We start from the raw sequence: 20,812 nt of genomic DNA, 5'->3' as shown, positions 1-20,812 counted from the left end.
TACAAGCCCAACTTCACAAATTCTACACCTTAGTCAAAATATGTTTCTTGGCAACACTACATGAAAATGGTTTTGATAGGATAATTATTTCATTAAACACGACCGTTCGCAGCCCAGGTTAGAGCGCATGACAACCACAAGTAGCCTATTACGAGTAGTATCCCTGATGCTAACAGTCTATTAACGGGGATACTAATAGGCTACTTGTGGGTTCCGCGGTGCTAGTCGCTACGGAAAAGCCGCATCGCTAATAGGTTATGAATGAACTGAATACGTGTCACATGTTAATTATTAATCTTATGGACCGCGTCAGGGGCTGTGCTATTGTGTAATTTGGAACGCTAGCGGCGGCCTCAGCGCACTCGGGACGCAAATGTAAACTTTACCACTGTTCATTTTACTGCGTAACTATACTAAGGTAATGTTTTTTTTTGAATAGCCTACTATAGTGTCCCACTGCTGCTATACTATAGCTTCCCACCAATTTGGGTAGAATGCGTACAAGTCATCCCGCCATCTCCTTTTCGGTCTGCCTGCACCCCGTCCTGCACCGTCTATGGTGTTCCGTGAGTCCCACTCAGTAACCATTTTGGCCCACCTTTCCGGGTGCATGCGGCAGACATGTCCAGCCCAGGTAATGTTAGTAAACGGATATTATTTCAACACATAAGCTCGTAAAGGATCTCTTTATTCTTGAATATTAAACAATAAATAATTGAGGACAATCTTTCACAGATCGACCTAGCCCCAAACCTGGCAAAGCTTGTACTATTGGTACTAGGCGACGACATACATACGTATATAGAAAACACCCATGACTCAGGAACAAATATCGGTGTTGATCACACAAATAAATGCCCTTAATATATATTGATGAGAAAGTTGCATATCCACAAAGTTTCCTCATGTCGGCTGGTGATATTAACTTTAAAATGATGATTCTGAATGATACCTACATATTTAATCAATGCTTCATTTGGATTTTATTTGTAATTTTGTACAGTTAGTATTTTCCTCGCGATGGTGTGTTAAAAAATGTTTACTTAAGCCTCGCACCTAAAAACCCCCGTAGCGCTCAAGATTCCCCTTTTCGAACCATCCACTACGATCGTTGTCCAATTTTGGAAACTTGCTTGCTCAGGTATCAATTTTAGCACGAGGGGTTAAACAACAGATTTTGCTAGCACAGACAGTGCAAGTGTTATTTTAAATGAAGTTGAACTTCTATGAAATTATGACGTATAACTATTATACATTATAAACATTTACAATCGACACCAACAGGTTGTCTCTTGGTTATTAGCAATTTCTTCTAGACTGTCGCTATCGTCAATAGGCGGGTGATCCATCAATTATGTGTCGTGAGAAGACCGATTAAGTTTAACATTTTACTTCTTTTCTCGCCAGCTCGTGTAGCCAACATGCCAATCGTTAACGCTCCGTAGCGTAGCGTATCACTCTATCACTCTTCCATATTTATGCGTCAGTGACCAATTTATATCTCGACTTATGAACTTCTTCCGACCGTGTACGGAATTACCTTACCTACATTTTAATTAAGTCATAAGGTTGCACAGGTACAAGAAAAATATTTTGCGTAAGTATAAGTGACTGGAATTAATTATGTTTCACTTTAGCCGAGCGCTGTTCCGAATATAAAATTAAGTTATACATTTTTACGCTGTTTTTCTTATATCTAGTATTAGTTTTTTTTAAATATTTTTTTACTAGGTAGCCTACTAACAACCGACCATTGAATTTCGAGCGCTCGATTTCGTCACTCGAAAATCTGTAGAAAACGGCAAAACGTTTTCAATTCTATTAGTAGAATTTCAATGCCTAGTAGTGGAGATAGCATTGAAGGCAGCTACAGGAAATCGAGCGGTCGAAATTCATAAATCGCCGCCCTATGTGGCTACCACCAGTTCGGCACTGGCATAAATGCTATTGAGAATATAACTTACTTTCTATGCATCCCGCTCGTACTCGCATATAAGTGCAAGAGAGATGTACAGAAAGGAAATTACGTTCTCGATAGTGTATATGTCAGTTTTGACATTGTTAGTGAGTCATGGTACGGGTATTAGTCTAAAAACAACGTTCACCTACGATACGGAAAAATCCCTATGTCGGATGTTTAACAGGCGTGCGCGGAACCGAAGTAGTTAATAGAATTGAAAATGTACTAGGACCGTTGTAAAGGATGGGCTCAAATTGAGCTATCCATTGAATGAAAAATGGGAGGCCAGCCTATTAACACTGTATCCAATTTTATCATGCATACGTTGAAAACATCTTTATTATTGAAAAAGTGTGTAGATTATATTGAAGATATCACACACTTAGCTACTTCTGCTGCTGACTGTACTTATGACTTGCAAGTTTTGAAAAGAGGCCGCCTGATGCCAATTAGCAACTTTACAACAGAAATTACAAAGTTGCTAGTTTGAAAGGGTTGCTATGGCAACAACACTTGAATTACGAACGAGGCTTTGTTACTTTTTACTTTTTGTTTTTTAGAGATAATGGCGTTATTCATAAACGCAATACTCGCCTGAATTAGCTATGAATCGTTAGTCTTTATTTGTCATTCAAACTTATGTATTTGTAAGAAAGGCATAGAACATAATTTAACTAAATCAGGCCCATAAAGTTTTATGAATACGTGGGTAAAAAAGTAAGCATAGAAAAGGTGTGGCTTACCATATATAGTTGAATAATTAGTATAATTACATAGTAAGTACATAACTTGGTGCTATTCTTTTCAATTAAAAATAAAACAATTAATACCTTCTCAACTATATTGAGTTTATTACAGTCATACAGTGTATAAATATTATTATTATTATTTTTTTTTTATTTTTTTTCTTTTTGGATCGCTGAGCCAAAGCATTCAGTCAGTCAGTTAGTCATTAACACGTAGAAAAACAGAAAGGGTTTTTAGTCCACTGCCCGTTGACTTATCGAGCTATTTACCTAAAATATCCTCGAAATACACATAATAGTTTCACCAGCACCGTCGTAACGATATCTTGATAAAACCAGAGTTGACGTCGCTTTAAACACAAAACACTCCTTTTTGTGCAGTCACGTGAAAATTATGACTTTATAATAAACCGATTTTGCACATACACATTATCACATTGAGTTTGAACCTTTGATAGCTCAGCCTCGAATGGTAAATATATACATAACTCGAGCAAATCGGCGTGTTGTGAAATCAGTTCAATCATAGCGATCATACATCAGCCATATTGCTTATGAACTACGGTAAATATTAAATATTGATAAGACGTTGGAAAGTTAATTTTCATCACACTTGAAGAACAAAGGTTCCCGCGGGAGTTATGGACTGTAAAAAAAAGGTATAACCCTCGAGGGAGGTATAGCTTTTTTTTGTGTCACTTATTCTAACGAATCAAGTAGGTATAAATGAGTTTTACTTTTAAAATACGGACGTTTTTAATTTATTTTTAATGTTTATATTAAATAATAATAATAAAATGATAAATTTAACAGGTAGCTGTTTAAAACATTTTCACAGAATTTTCAATCGTGGCTGAATGCCGGATAGGTCTGTGCCTTCGATGTCTAATCTGTCATAGAATGACAATATGGTGGACGAATGTTCCAAATGTCACCGTATTTAAGAATTATTTCGCTTATTATGCTTAAGTTTTTTCTTCGCAAGTGTGATAAAAAACATTATGTGTGTGGCCGCATAAATATCTACACACGAGTGATATGTAAAGTGTGAGGTAAACTGAAATACGCTCGTTCCCAAATACCCTTTTCATATATTTTTGCATATATTTATTCTGTCTCTTTCTATATTATCATGATTTCAGTGAAGGGTAAACCTAAATCAGCTCATTCCAAACTACTCATTTAGTTTATGTTATTGCTCTGTCTCTGTCTCTCTTATGAAAACCATTTGTTATTTTTATAGGTAGGTCGATCTAAATTATGTTAATCTCAAGTACCCTTTATCCAGCATACTTACATTCTGTTTCTTTCTTTCTTATGTGCTCAGTATGTTTGTTGCATGTCTACAAATTAGTATATAAGTAACACGGTTACCTAAATAAATATTCATTACATCTCTAAATCTCGTTTCACTCACAACACCCTAGCTACACAACAATGTGTAACTCTAGCGGTAAGAATATTGCAAACGAGGTCTTTAGATGCACGACAGCTTCAGGCTTTCACTTTCCTCCCTCGTTGCACAATTTACTGTTTTCGCCTCACTCGCAGGCCTCGACACACTGTATTTAAATGGGCACATTTAACGGGTAGTAGTTAGCAATTTGCGTTACCTAATGCGGGCCATCTCTCGGGATTCTTTGGCCTTGCCGGGAACGTTGGTCTAGTGTAATTATGTGTTAATTCGTAGAATTACTTTCAGTGTCACTATTTTAATGGAGTTGCCAAACAGAAAGTTAATAAGCATGACTAAATTAAAATAAACTTTATAAAGAACCTTACTTATCTAGCAAGCAAAGTATATGTATAAAGAGCCCATTGATTAACAGTCCGCCGGAAGATATCGGCCTGTCAGTTAGAACAAAAAGTTGTCAGTTCCGAACAACTGAAAGGCCGATATCGTCCGGTGGACTGTCAAGCAGTGGGCCCCTTAACCGATAGTGACCCTATGAAGCTAGATGTCCTGGGTTCGAATCCTAGTAATATTTTCGAGTATTCTTGAGTTACGTGGCACTATTAGGTCAGTTTGTGTAAGATTGTTCCTAAATATTTGTGTAAAAATAATAATAATTCTTCTTATCGTGTAAAGGTGATTCAATTTCCTAAATTATGTTCGTCCAATGTTTTGCCACTTGTATTCCTCAGGAAGTTGCTTTAAGGAGATCATCGGTAGTGCAGGTGACAGGGCATAGAGGGCACATTGTCATGTGCTGCATCGTCTGATATGATCCGTAAGAACATTCGGCGCTTGAATTCTCGGGTACGATGACCCATTTTATAAGATTTTCCTTTGATCAACCGACTCCCACCCGTAAACGGTTCAACGCCAAAATAATAATTGTGAGGTATTAAATATCAAACAAGCGGGGCGGTAAGAGCGTGCGAATTGCAATTCGGAGGTTGCGGGTTCAAACCCCGGCTTACCAATGCGTTTTTCGGAACTTTGTACGATATACCATTTGTTCTTGTATTTAAGAATAGTGACATTTCAAACATTCGTCCATCATTTTTGACAGGTTAGGCATCGAAGGCATAGACCTGTCTGACATTTAGCCACGATTGAAAATTGGGTAAATATATTTTAAACGGCTATATAATTAATCAAATTAAATATTAATAAACATACAAAACAACATTATTAACGTCAGTATTTTAAAAGCAACACTCATACCTACGTGAAAAAAACATCATGCCCAATATGTCAGTGGGCGGGAGTAATTAATTAAAAAAAACCTATTACGCCCGTGGGCATCATTCCATCTCAGTATGCTAACATACAATAGCACCGTTCACGAGCAAGTGTGATGAAAAAAAATTAAAAAACCGTCAAAAGCTAACAAAAAGGGTAAATAGAGAGAGTGATGGCTGACGTTTGTTCGTTAGTTTCTTTGGACAGTGACAGCTCTACTCACGAATTTGCTGTCGAACAACGTTTATTTGATATATAACCGTACCGATAACACAACCTCCGAAAGCTGTGCAAGCATTTTTTCTAATTGTGTCAGATATATCGGACCGTCCAAGGTGCTCAAAAATATCTGCACATGCACTTTAACGTCTTTGTATAGGTGTAATATTAGATTCTGTTCTGCTACCAATTCTACATGCCACGTTTTTGTGAAAAATATCATTCGATTAAAATTAAATATCATTTTGATTAAATGTATAGGTAATTGTTAAACTATTCCTTCTTTTAGGGCAGGCTGTTTCATACCATGTAAGTTACTATTAGGCAAACAGTTCAGTATCATAATAACCAACGAGAGGTACGTGACAATTCATAACCAAACGTGTTTTATTCTTCTTCATAAACAAATACTATTACGTCTAACGACCAATGATAATGGACGTAGAAAATAACTACTCGATAAAATATTCTAAGCCGTTAATTATGGCTGGAATATTCTAGTCGACCCAGTTATTTATAGAAACATAATTATTATTACCTCGTAACAATTCGACGTTTTACGACAAGCGACTAAAAGTTTTCTACCTACATATTCATTTCCTATTACTAACATAATCGCCAGTTTTATAAATGGAGGTTCGTGTCATCCACGATGACGCGCAGATTTGTCAAATCTCACCTTTAATAACATGACAATACGAGTAAAGACGCGCGTCTTCGTGAATGACTCTGTCTAAATTTAAAGGATACATCTATACGTATGTAAGTAGTTTGATAACAAATTATTTAAGTGAGTAAATCGACGGATCAGTTAAATTAAAAAATTTAGTGCCTATAAAATGTTTAGAAACGGAGATAACCGGAATTTTATTTTCATTTTATGACAGCAATAAAAATTGGGATGGGAAAATGCAAGGGAAACTAAATTATAAACCTTCAGGAAGTCGCATTTTCTATCCCTAACGCTTTGACTACCAGTAAGTTATTTTTTGTCACCCAAACACCTTGATGAGTTTCAAAGCATTCAATACCTTCCAGGAAAAATATCGCCATTGCCTCAATTTCCTAAAATTGCATATATAATAATATAGTACCTACTACTACACCTTGCTTGTTAAATCAGTTGCAGGAGTATACGAGCCATTATGTTTAGATTGTTGTAGTAGTTATTGTAAAAGTATGTTTTATTAAAAACTATACGCCCTGTTTTTATTGAATTCTGTGAACTTCGGGGTATACCTAAGTACGTTTTAGGAAACTAAATAGCATAGTTATTTTTAAAAACTTTTTTTAGCATCCCATTGATTGTTCATGAAAAATAATTAAATGCTGCATATAGCGTTGTTGTAATACGGGCATTATTATTTAACTCAACCAAACAATTGAAATGACACGAGTTCGGTGTCTTTGAGTAAGTAACTTAATTTAAGTCAGGAATGCACCCTTTAAATTAACGGAATTAAAAGCACTGTGTACCTATAAGGAATATTATTTAAATGCAAATCATAAAACATTAATCCCACTTTTTCACCAGTAAGGTAGTAAATAAAAATTTACTTGCCATAAAATCAAGATTTAAAGCACTCCACCATACGACAAGATGGACTAGCAGTTGCCTGGCATCACTTAGACGGATAAAACTGTGAGATTTATCAACGTCTCATTTAACTTGCTCGCTTCCTCGGTTTAGATTACTCACTTCAATCGTTCAAACGATCGTTCCGCGGGAAATTACTTCTAGGAATTGCACTCACGACTTCTAATGACATCAATAATATTCTGTACAAATGGATAAGGAGTTTTATGCACCTTATGAAGGAAATGACTTCAAACTATCGGGTCAGAACAAGCTTTTTTACTATCGGGTCAGAACAAGCTTTTTTACAAAACACGCATTTTTCATGCAGCTAGCAAATTTATATATCTCACAAAACTTTCCTACTATCTGCCCTCGTTCCAAAATATCTTAGTCAAAATTAACTATTTTAGACAAAATAAGGCATATAGACGGAGGACTGAAAAAATGCGCCAAACAGTATTAATATTATTCACATGATGTCTTTATGAGATCTTATGATGCCCAAATCAAGCAAAACCATTAGACACGTACCAAATTAAAGCGCGGGAAATGAAGGATCAGGTTCAAAATATTATATTATGTTCTACGAGTAACGAGTAGGTACTTAGACTTACAAGTAAAATCGTGCCTTCTTGCAAGATTCATAAGGTAATTAAAACTTCCACCACATTAACCTTCAGCTGAAGCGAATTTTCCACATCATATTCTCTGGCTTAATAAGGCATTACACAATATACGCGTTACATAAACTTATATTATGTACTTGTAACGAAATACGAGTATGTAGCAAAAATCCATTAATGACGGCACCACACGTTAGGGTTGTTTGATAGAAATTAAATATTTTTCGGGTTAAAGGATAGCAAATGGAATGGAGGATTCAGCCACAAAGGGAACTCCATTCATTAATAACACCCGAGAGGTGACTGTCAAAAGACGTAGCTCTTAGAAACTATGAGTACGAGAATTTTTACTAAGGTAAATATATGTGGGCACATTTGATTGGGAAGACTATCATTGAGGAAGAACTATCACATTGACATTATATTTATTATAATAAACTTAATAGGAGAGGAAATGTATCAACGTAATTAATTAATTATATGAAACCACCATAAAATAGGACCAAACAAACATTTTAAATATTTTTGAGAACAATCTTATACAGATTGACCTAGCCCCAAACTAAGCAAAGCTTGTACTATGAGTAGTAGGCGACGATATACATACGTAGATAAATACATAGAAAACACTCATGACTCAGGAACAAATATCTGTGTTCATCACATAAATAAATGCCCTTACCGGGATTCGAACCCGGGACCATCGGCTTCATAGGCAGGGTGATACCCACTAGGCCAAACCGGTCGTCAAACATATAACTCGATGTGGCAAATAAATGGAGAATTTAATCTAAGCTAGGCGATTGTTTTATCAATTACTGGTTCATTCATACACAAAAGTCGCTGCATCCCTAGGACTGGATTCCCATTAGCTTGCTAATTTCTATATTATATGAGCTAAAAAAAACTGTACTTGTCCAAGTGTAACTAGATAAGCTCCAGTTTGCCTTGTGGACATGGTAACGCCTAGCAATGTGCCAAAGATAATTATCAAAAATTGCAAAACTCCCATGAAATGTTTACGGTATTTTTTCTGCGTCTTTATTGCCAAAGCTTCTTAAAGTTAGTTAGTTTCAATTTCTATGACATATGAAATAGACGCCATTGAGTGACGACGACGCGTGCATTGATTCGTATTGTCATGATATTAAAGGTTAAATTTGACAAATCTGCGCGTCATCGTGGATGACCGAACTTAAATGTTAAATAAAACAGTCATCAACATTAAGAACATTGAGTAGTAAACGCTTATCTGAGCGGGAACTTTTTAAAAGTGGAAACTTGCCTGAGAATTTTCTCATGAAAGTTTCTAGAAAATGCGGAAATTTTAAGAATATTCTACAAGTTAAAAATTGCTAGTAACGGCCCACCACTGAATAGGGTTTTGTCTGTCCCTATTTCACGGTTTGCCGTACGGTCAAGGAATTTAATTTCCTACCCATTTCGTACCTTGTCACAGTGACAAACAACATGAAACTCGCTAGAGACCTCATTCTATTGTCACTGTGACAAGGTACGAAATGGGTAGGAAATTAAATTCTTTGATTGTACATTGGTGATCTAAGAAGTAATTATGTATGTATTAACGCTTAAATTTATTAATTTATTAAATTGTCAGCATCAGGTAGGGTTTACATGACGAATCTGAAATATATGGGGAGATCCGCGGATCCGGATCCAGATCCGGATAATTTCATACATTTCGGATCGAGATTGCAAACCCTAGCGTTAAGTGTCAGCGTATTGAAATAGGTATGTGGTTACCCCGTTTTACAATATTTTTTACTGTGTGGTGTTAGGTTAGATAAGGTTATTTCGTTGTTCGAATCGAATGTAATTCCATTTAATGACTCTGTAGGTATTCTCATGGGCGAAACGTAATGACAACATTGGGGTCATTAATTATGCAAAATGGTCACTCCCACTGGTACTTCAATATGTGTATTTATTGCAACACAAACATAAATAATTCTTTACTCATATATATCTGTATATATATATATATATATATATATATATATATATATATACATTTCAGATTTAATTACAAACATGGGGAATTGGGGATTATTAAAGTATTAGGCTGAGATGAATAACGTATTGATTTGCGCCCAGCATTTGATTTCACTAATCCGTATGTAAAATATGCACTGGAGAGTCACATCCATATCTAATGAAAATGGAATTTGAATAAGTTTCGAATAAATTACGCTCTCATTAAAACGACATTCTGATTTTACATGAATATTTACGTAACATATTATTATGTGTGGTTGTCGTTTCTAAAATTGTTATCAATTTTGACCCAGTTAATCTATTTGGTTATTTTTAATACTATAAAACCAGGATTTTAAGAGTGACTCAGGCGATCGTAACCATGTCAACGAGGGACAAGAAATAGTTGTGCCACCCAAGAACAAAGTCGAATACGGCTCCCGATAATTTGACTGCACTCACGTAACTAGTATATTGAAAATGCCACGACAATGGAAGCTCGGAGCATTCATTTTTCTGCTCACGGAATCTAATTGAGCCACCCAACGATGTGGAGAACAATAGTGCTCTGAAACAATTAGCACGAGATCAAATATAGTAAGGTACGTGTTTAGAAGGTAGAAGTTTATTTAGAATCAATTATGAGAAAGTTTTGGATATTAAAATATTGTGTTACTATTAAATTGACATTGTATTTTTTATTTCATTTGAATCTGTATTTTTGATTTGTAAACGTGAAAATCTTTGTCTCATTCCCTGAGTCGACAGAGCCCCACGTAATTTCTAGACAGTTTGCCCTTCGAGCATCTGAAGCAACCTAAGGATTTACGAACCTGTCCTACCTATTTATTGATTGAATGTGACTATCGTCAAAAAAATACACAGGAGAATTACGATCTGCCTGATCTTACGGCCGCCGACATACATTATACAGATGAAAATAAAAATAATCTGTACCCCTAGTGTAAATGTATTCGATAGCGTGACGTGAAGTACGAGGTTCTGAGTATTTTGTGTTTGCAAAACGTCCCACTTGGCGCGCTGTTTCTAAATCCCATACAAAATGAGACTTTACGCAAACGCGTACGTCACGTCACGCTATCGAATAAATTTACACTAGGGGTTCTGGTGTAATGTTAACTGGTGCGTTTCTATTTTCTCATTTTTAAACAATATTATGTTTTTTTCCTGTTTCGTTTTCATTTTTGTACAACTACTACTATGTACTACTATGTACATTCAGCATCAAAAGTAGCGGATCAAATAACGTTTCATTAGTATCTACCATTCTGTAACGGCTTAACAAAAAGTGATGTCTTTAATATATAATAACTAAGATCAACTAAGTCAGATACTGTTGGTGCGTTGTTTCATCCGCTACTATTGATAATGACTGCACTAGTTTTTTTTTTTAATATACCATCTTGCATCGTAATGTCATGTGTCAATAAATTATTCCTTATGTTATCTTTATCTTATATTACTTATAAAATGATTTTGTAAAAAACCAAACTTATGAAGCAATACTAATGAATATGATTAAACTTGTAAAAAATAAGAGGTTTATTTCCCAACGGTAGATAACAAAAGCTAGTAATACTACCTATTAATAGTGAAATAATATTTAGTAGCACAGTTTACTATAAAAATAATTAAATAGGTATGAAACATCTTTACCTTCAAACGAAATTATTATATCATGGTGGGTACCATTGTAATAAACATAAATTACGGAGGGACGTTTATTATCTTAGTGGTTGTATTTATTATCTTAGACACCGATCTTGAGCTGACAAATATTCTTAACTGGATCGTACTAGTGAAATTACGTACGTTTTATAGGTACAATAAAACTGGTAGGAATTGGTGTGTAATATCAGTTCGTAATTTCAATATTGTCTCTAATAAAATTTAAAAAAATCAGCCAGTTAAAGCCAGAGATATAGACTAGGCGATGAACGTTCCACGACACTTGTCGCCAGTGATGTCGGGTGAAGTCGACGTCGGCGCCACATTATATTGCCATGTCGAGCGACGTTCGGCAACCCTGTCCGACGTCCCTGACGACACGTGTCGTGGAACATTTGTCGCCTACTTTATCCCTGGCTTAAGAAGTTTCCTGAAAAATCGACCTGATTTGGAGCGCTATATTTTAATACCGTGCATAGTCGCCTGCCGAGAATAATACCTAACCCTAATACAGGCAAGACACTATCATGATTAATGACATTAATTTTAAGAAATAACATTACTAGTGTCAGTCATTGAAATGAAGGAATGATGGTAAATAATGGACTTAGTGTAAAATCTTGCTTCAGTATTGGAGTAATGACGATATTGTCAGAAAAATGATTGGAATTATGGAATGACAGAAATAGTAACGGAAAATAATGTTTTTTGAAAGTTTAATATTTTTGAAGTATTGACAATATAATGTAACTTATTTAGTTTGATATATGGCCCGATTCGAATAATGATTAAAACACGTTTAGGATCTTAGAAAGATCGTTAAAAGATCGATAGCTAAACGACATCTCAAAATTGACGTTTATTTCGATTCCGCTATGATCCCAGTAAGATCTATCTACGATATTTCTAACGTCAAAGTGACATTAGTTTCCCGAATCGAGCTGCTTCTGTCAATTATACGACATAGTTACAAACGATATCTAAATGAGAACTTATCTAAACCAGAACTTATCGTTATCGTATCTTATTCTTCGAATCGGGCCGTTAGTGTTTGTTCTCCTCAATCTCTCATGTCGTCATTCAAAGAAGGTAAATAGTTATTATTTGGGTTAACTTCTTGTAACTCATTGGCATCACCCATGGAATACATGGCAACGAGTTTTTTATACACAGTGACTGACTGTCCTAAGCAACTTACACACAAATTGTCAGCGCAGCGTACACAGAATGTCGTTCGCACATGACACTAAAATGATTTTCACACAATATTAGTATTAATAATAACATTTCTTCACCGTGATTTAAATCAGCAAAAGAGTCAAAACTTATCGTATTATTATCGTATCATTATTTTACAATTCCATTTAAGTGTCTAAATTTAGACTTCTATAAAATTATAATATTTAAAATAACACTTGCACAGTCTGTGCTATCAAAATCGTTGCCAAGTTAGCTTGGTCTAACTCTAATATATTTTTATACTTACACTGGCGAAACAAGTAGAAATCCAGGCGAGTGGCGTTGCGAGCACAGCTACTATATAATAAAGTAAGGAATAAAGTGAACTCCAGAATAATATACAATGGCGTCCAAGCTCTGAACAAGCTTGGAAGGGAAAACAAGGTGCAACTGGTATCCCAGGATCACGAGGGATTCTTAGGCAATGGAAATGCAGATGAACTTGCCAAAGCCGGATCTATAAGTTACCTTATAGGTAGCTATTATAACGGCTATCAAAGACTACTAAGATCAAACATCAAAAATATGTGACAGTCGGATATTTACTTAGTTATTTGCAATATCGAGCGAATATAATACCCTCATGCTGCAACCCTTCATTTTTACGAAAGCTAAACAATATACATTGTTTAGCTTTGGTATCCCTATAGTGGTACCTATTCACAATGCATTTCAAGTTAATACAAACTTTACATTTCTTGAAATATATTTAAATATTTTTTCATCTTATTCTATTGTATCAGGGTATAAAATATGTACACAATTTAACTTAGTCTGTGTATAACATGGCCCGAGTGACCCGCGCTTCTAGAGGGCTCACAGACGGCATAAGGAGGTCGAGTGCCTCGACAATGCCTTGCCCGTGCCCACCTCGGTTCCTCATTAACGTTGCGGAAAATTAGCTAAGAAATAAATTACGACCATTATCCAGGAAACAATCGTGTTTTTCATTATACTTTAAATACCACAAGCTTGAAGTTATTAACATAAAATAATGATCATAAAATTTATTTTTTTCTTATTAAACTTTGTTCGTGTTGCAATAGTTAACAAGATTTTTTTAATATATCATTAAAATTAAAAACGACAAGCAAAAGGCGTCAAGCTCGTCTTACCATCTCTGAAGATCGATAGATACCTTATTATTTATTTATGAAAATTAAACTCTTCTAGTTACGGAATCCTAAAATAGTAGTAAGTTCTGAATTATATACACTCCACAAGGTCATAGATCATAAATCCAACTGAGCATTTTTAATTTGTATAACAGGTTATAAATAAATGAAAAACGTGACGTCTGACTTATTTACAAAGATGAATATAGACCCAGGTCAGGAAGCCAGCGCGACACGTGCGCGAAGCCAAAATAATGCAACCGGCAAAGTTTCGTCCACCTTTTAAAATAAACAGAATCTGCTATTTTCATGGTCTTATTTCGAGATTGGAAACCCAATAAAGTAGAATTCAATATTTGTGTTGAAATCCACTTTATTCTTTCGCGGCTCAATGGAACCGTTTACCGAAATAAAAATACGATAAACTTATCGTTTTATTTTGTAGCAGCGACGAAAAAGGAACCCTATTAGCAAAGTGCCAATGTCCATCCGGATGATTGATATTTTTCAGAGCCTTTGTGGGCTTTCTGAAAAAGAAAAGTATTTTTCTTGCCTTTAAATCGCATTTACGGAGGATTTGAATTGATTCCAGCGACAAATAGGTTTTTAATTTATGGTTATTTATATTTCCAGTGTATGGAATTTAAGTAAGCTTATGAATTATTTTGTATACTGTCTTTATGGTTTTGGCAACTTTTACTCCAACGACCTCTAGCAAGCAATATAAGACCTTAATTTTTGAGCAAATGTACTAAGTATTCACAAATGTACGCCAGAAGTTTAAACTGATCATCTATTTTACTCAATATACCTACTAATTGCGATTAATTTTAAAAGAAATATTCGTAATATTTGCGTCAAGTGGCTTGTCAAATTAATTCCTCCCACCGATTTACTCGGATTAAGTGCCCCCCTTTTCAAATGAATTATTGCAAAACATCGTTTGATATTTCAACATTTAGTACCTCTATTTAAAAAGTAAATAAAAATTAACGTGGTCACTTGTCAAGTAGCTTTTATGAAAATAGTCTTGGTGTGCCCAATATGAATGAATTTTGCAATTTTAAATAGGTACATATACTATAAAATTCGTGATCCCAAATGTATAAAATGTAAATTTCGCATGTTACTTGATATCGAAAGATGGTCATACTAAACAAGGTTTCCCATGGAACTGATATGTTACTGGCCTCAGCGTCTATCTCAGACGATCTATGGTGCAATGTCCGAAAAACATTTTTTGGTGGCTGAATAGACTGGCGAGAGCGGCATACTTTGCCACAGAGCTGGCACGGGAAGTTCGCGACGGATTGCGACGTTTCGCTACGGTACCTTTTTTCCCTTTTGTCTACCAGTGCCGCAAACCAGGCCTCGGCGCAGAACTTGCAACCATCTCCAACGCACTTGCGCCACTCCGTTCGCTTCTCCGCAAACTTATCCATAAGTTAACTTATAAAGGCTGCCATATCCCTCTTGGCGCAGTCTTTAAAGCGAAGCAATGGCCTCCCAACATCTCTTTTCGCATTCGCTACTGCACCCAGAAGAACACGGCGTGGCAGTCGAGAAAGTTCCATCCTATGCACATGCCCCAGCCAACGCAGACGCCTGTGTTTGAGAAGCGCGGTCAGGCTGGGCAGCTGTGCATCTTCTAGAACCCTTTGGTTTGTCACCCTGTCTTGCCATGATATGCCCAAGATCTTTCGTAGGCAGCGCATATAGAAGGAGTTGACGCGGCGTTCGATTTTGGCATACGTGGGCCAGGTCTCAGCTCCGTACAAGAGTATGCTCGACACAGAAGCCTGAAAGACATCAGAAGAGCATCTTGGTGCTAGTAGTCAGGAGTCTGTTTTGCCACACACGAGTACTAAGCTTCCCGAACGTAGTAGCTGCCTTACCGATGCGAACGTCAACCTCTGCGTCGAGAGAAAAATTGTCGGTTATTGTCGAACCTAGGTAGCAAAACCAATCAACTACCTCTAACGACATGCTATTGAGCAAAATAGTTGGGTAAAAATAGTACAGATATGAAAATCATGAATAAAGTATACCAATGGGTCCATATGTTTCATCTACTTCAGGCCCTCAAAGTAATCATTAGATTTTTTTTTCGGGACTTTGTTTAATATGACCATCTTACAAGACTACTCAGCATATTTATATATCATAGCTATCATATATATCAAATTTATAGCTAGCATATTATGCTTTCGTCTTGATTACACTAGCAGTGAGTATAGTTAACTTTGCTTTAATCACGTAATAATATTAAAATCAAAATTTACTCTCTTGATTACCAATTAAAAATTTAATTAACTGCCAGATATTCATAATTTCAGATATCCCTCTAGCCTCCGATACCAAACAATTAAAAGCAATAAGGCTATGAAAATTTAGCCTTAGCCCCTTAATGGTTTAAGATGGTGTCACGGATTCCTTGACTTTAATCAAACAATTTGAAGTGGGTAGCTGAAACCTCTCACTGGATTCTTATGTCAAGGGTCGTTGTCAGAGATTGACGTCCACGTTTCTTTGCATTTCTTATGAAGTAATTGTTATTTTACCTAGTTAACTTGATACCGTTTGCAAGAGAGATGAAAGAATAATTCCTCCCCATTTGGAGATTTTAGGAGAGAGTTTATGATTTTAGAGAATTTACCATAGAAATCAAGTATTCATAATAACAATTAAAATAACAATTAAATAGTTATTTTATAAAACACTGGAATATAAACCATTTTTTGGTGTCGTTATTAAATTTACTTGTGTTAAGAAAATGCTGTCCAATTTTTGCCCTATGCAATAATTTAATCTTTTACTTTCATTACCCTCTGAGGTTCCAGATTATCAGCAGCATTGCGGGCAACGTGACTCAGTACCAAGAAGCTATTCGTTAAAATGTTCATAGCGATGGCATTATGAACATTTTAAGAAATGACTTTAATATCAGTAAGGATAGCAAACTACAATAGATCAGCTAGCTGGCACTCGTACTTGAACGCAGACCATTTCAACTACTAGCCGGAACACAGGCAATCGAGGTCACCACACATAAGCATTCTCGTACAAAAGTATGGGAGTGCGACCGCTTATTACAGTTGCGTCCACAATTATGACTAGTCTAGTACACATGTAAATTAAATATATCTACAAAAATTACGCTTTACCTAGGTTGAAAGCCTAAGTTTAGGCTTCAGGTAGCCTGGGTTACCGGGGTTGTTACAGTAAATTGGTATATAATATAACTCAGTTGTGCTGCTTGAATCGTACCATTTTAAAAATAAAATTGCACCTATATGTGGTGACCTCGTACTTTTAATAAACGCTTAATAATACGGTGTAACTAGAAGTAACTATGTATAGTGGCATTGGCAAGGATTGTAAGTCTGGGTCGTGTTTATGTGCAATTAAACACCTGAAGTAGGCCACAGGATTTGACTGCTCAGATTTACCTAAGAATCCACTTGGCACAGACTAGCATGTAAGAAAAAAAATTGTAATATGAAACAGACTATAGTGCTTAGAGAAAAGTTAAAATTCACTCTCTCGGCCGAGACTCAAACTTCGAGAGGTGATTTTTTTCCTCTTTCCTTTATTACCCACTAAGCATTAGTATCATATAAAAACGTTTCTGCTTAAGACAAAAAAAGACTCTAATGGTATTGTTTTAATAAATTAAACGCTAAGCTAAGACTACGCAAAAGGTTAAGTGAGAGAAATAACAATGTGAATTTTTCTGAGCCGAAGTTTCGAGGCATTATAATAGCTATAATACATGTAGGTATACTTAGTAAATAATAAACGTATCTATTACAAAAGCTCAAAGCTCATGTCGTGAAAAATGTGCATCCAAAAAGTGACACCAATTACGTATTTACATTAATACGAAAACTTCGTAAATATTAAATTAAATAAATCGTCAAACTAATTATTTTTTCTTAAATTTCTCAAATGTTGTATCGGGATATTTTCCATAAATATAATTTGATAATTATGTTCTGTGTTATTCCATACAAACTGTTATTTATGTTTTTTTTTGTTTATTATTTGATTGCCTGAATTGATTTTATGAATGATATGTGTTAGAAAAGTAATCATATTGAATTAAATTCAGAGACGAAACAACGATCAGATAAATGGTACATCGTTATATTATTATGTGGGTGGACCACAAAAAAACTCATAGGTATCACGTCGTCAGCACCTCCGTTTGTTCGAACTAATAAATATCTTATGATACACTCCGTTATTTATAAAACTTAAGTTATACCTATTTTAAATAAATATGTTATAGTTTGAGACCGTATATTATATGTTATATCTCATTTTAAAACCCTATATATATCTAGGAAGATAGATCGACTTGTGTCTTCAAGACAGCAATTTACACACGCGTTTTAACCCTTCCAACGTCTATGAGATATAGATTATCTATCCAAACAATGAAACAATTTGACCTTATTAATACGTCTAAGCCTCTGATTGAAAAGGGTTTAATGCAATCAAACCGTTCATCCCACTTAGTTTGAGCGCCAGCGAATCGAATAAACCCGTATGGCGTGAACTAGAGATCCGTAACAGCTATGTATAATCGGAGAGAGCATTAATCTGGTTTGCTTAGCCTTTATCCATCCTGCCTATGGTCCTATAACCCGTAAGTGGTGTTATGGTTAGTTGTCGTAACTAAGTAGATATGTAGGTAATTAAAACAAAAAATATTACTTGGCTAGTCCGCGAAAAGATAACGTGCTAGTCAATCAGTGCTAACCCGTTATACTTACTTGCGTATTTTTACATGCAATTAATGTATTTATTTTTGAGGTGGGAGGGTGGGAACATTAATTGCATGTTAAAATACGCAAGAATAACGGGTTAGCACTGATTGACTAGCACGTTATCTTTTCGCAGATTAGCAAAGTAATATTCTTTCTTTTAATTAGTATGGATTTTCGCAAATTAACGCCTGATTCTATTCATCATTAGAGAAGTAGGTATATTGGCGAAAATTACTAACGCATTTCTTCTTTTTACTCGCGTTATCCCGGCATTTATGCCACGGCTCATGGGAGCCTGGGGTCCGCTTCGCAACTAATCCCTAGAATTAGCGTAGGCTCTAGTTTGGATAGTTTCTGGCCCATTTCAATGCTAAGGAATATTGATTTAGATACGAATTTTTTTGACAGGACAGTGTCTGTGCCGCAATTATTGGTATGACCAAGATACGTTAGGTACTACCTAACTTGAAAATTAACTGCGACGTTTACGAGAGTTGCATTTTGTTAGGCTTCTATTTTGTTTATTTGGTAATAAGTACCTAAAATAATGATCGAAATTGGTTAATTTAAGCAGCATAGTGTACATACACTTTTTTTTTAATGTTCAAAATATTACAATACAATACTCTTTATTGCACACCTCACATAGTTTACAATAAATGCACAGAAACAAACAAAGACAATTTGATAGAGGTAACAACAGGCGGTCTTATCGCTTAATAGCTTAATATTGTTATATTTCTTTAAATATTTTGGCTCATTTATAGTGATCATTTTAGATTTTTAATGGAAATTAAATCCAGCCACATTCTCATTTAGGTTCTTACAAATACTCCCACAAATATTTTTCAATGCTTGCGTCATCGGTTATTGAAAATTTCGTTACAGTTCGAGTGCAAAATATTTGCTTAATTTTCCGATTCAAAATGAAATGAGCCGATGCGGTTTCCGGAAAATAAGAAAGGTGAAAATACCCTGTAATTCGATAAATTTAATTTAGCTGATTTAGCGCTTTCCGAAAACGCTTACTGAGCCACTTTCGATCAAAATATTAATAAAATGGGCCTCAAGTGATTTCATTTATTTTCATTTCACATGAAATAAAAGTGGGTCATTGTTGTTCTAATGAGGAGTGCAGAAAGTGATACGTTTCGGCACTAAAGCATTTTACAGTACTTACCTTTTTTCTTTACGATAAGCAATTAAAACTTGGTTTTAAATGCATTTGTAGGACAATTTCCAGTCTGATATTTTACTCCCCATTCCATAAATAACGATACTTTTACCTATAATGTTAATTGGAAGTACCCTTAAGACGTACTAGGTAAATTAATACTTAGTCGTGGTTTTTAATACACATGTATTTTACTTTCCTCATATTCAAAATGAAAATTGAGTGTTAAACTCGGGTGTAAAGCACCATTTCAGTCTCGGACTAATTGACCCTTACACTGCGTTCGAGTTCCAAACTACCTCCACAGGAATGAGTGCCTTTCATCCCTTGTTTAACATTCTAATATTAAATATCTCTAATCTTTATGAGGTCACTATAATAGGTAACTAAATGTTTACTAATCATTACTAGGTAACCATTTATGACAGTTGAATTCTATACTTAGCGGGAACACTATGCCTTAACAATGCGTAATCAAAAAGCAATATTAGGTATAAGGATAAAGCCGCTTGTTAAAAAACGCTGAGTCGTGTAGCCAGCTTTGAGAAGCCGAGGCTAGAGGCGCCTCATTCAGCTATTGTGTGATACTTGACCCGATTGTCTCGAGCCAGGGTATGCCGGCTACAAACCACATTTTTAGCATTTTATCTCAATTAGCTAGTATATTAACTTTAAAATACTCGCCAACATTATGGCCAAATAGCTTGGATATGTTTTAAAGTATTACAATATCTAAGTACTTCAGTACTTACTTAAAGTTGTGTTCGAAACAGCAATAAAATAATGTAATAATTTTTGTACCGTACCTTATATAACATCAACATTTAAAACTGGTGTAGTGAAAAAGACTCTTTGTCTTCTCAATGAGCTAGATGAAAATAACGTTTTTCTAAGTGTTCCGTACAAAACTTTGTTCACGGAACACTTATATCATAGACATCGTATTAGAATTATATACGTTAATAATACGTGAGTAACCCGTTTTCAATAAGTTCCGAGTCTCACGGGAATT

At 35.3% G+C, this 20,812-nt stretch overlaps 1 protein-coding gene across 5 annotated transcripts in view; it reads left to right on the top strand.

Annotated features, from left to right (window-relative positions):
• LOC133533775 (uncharacterized) overlaps nucleotides 1-20,812 on the top strand; it is a 252,001-nt gene that overhangs the window by 24,439 nt on the left and 206,750 nt on the right. The window lies entirely within an intron of this gene.

The sequence above is a fragment of the Cydia pomonella genome, unplaced genomic scaffold (assembly GCF_033807575.1).
Source record: "Cydia pomonella isolate Wapato2018A unplaced genomic scaffold, ilCydPomo1 PGA_scaffold_203, whole genome shotgun sequence".
Taxonomy (NCBI): Eukaryota; Metazoa; Arthropoda; class Insecta; order Lepidoptera; family Tortricidae; genus Cydia; species Cydia pomonella.
Note: the sequence above shows the minus strand (reverse complement) of the source record. Positions and strands in the feature narration are given on the sequence as shown.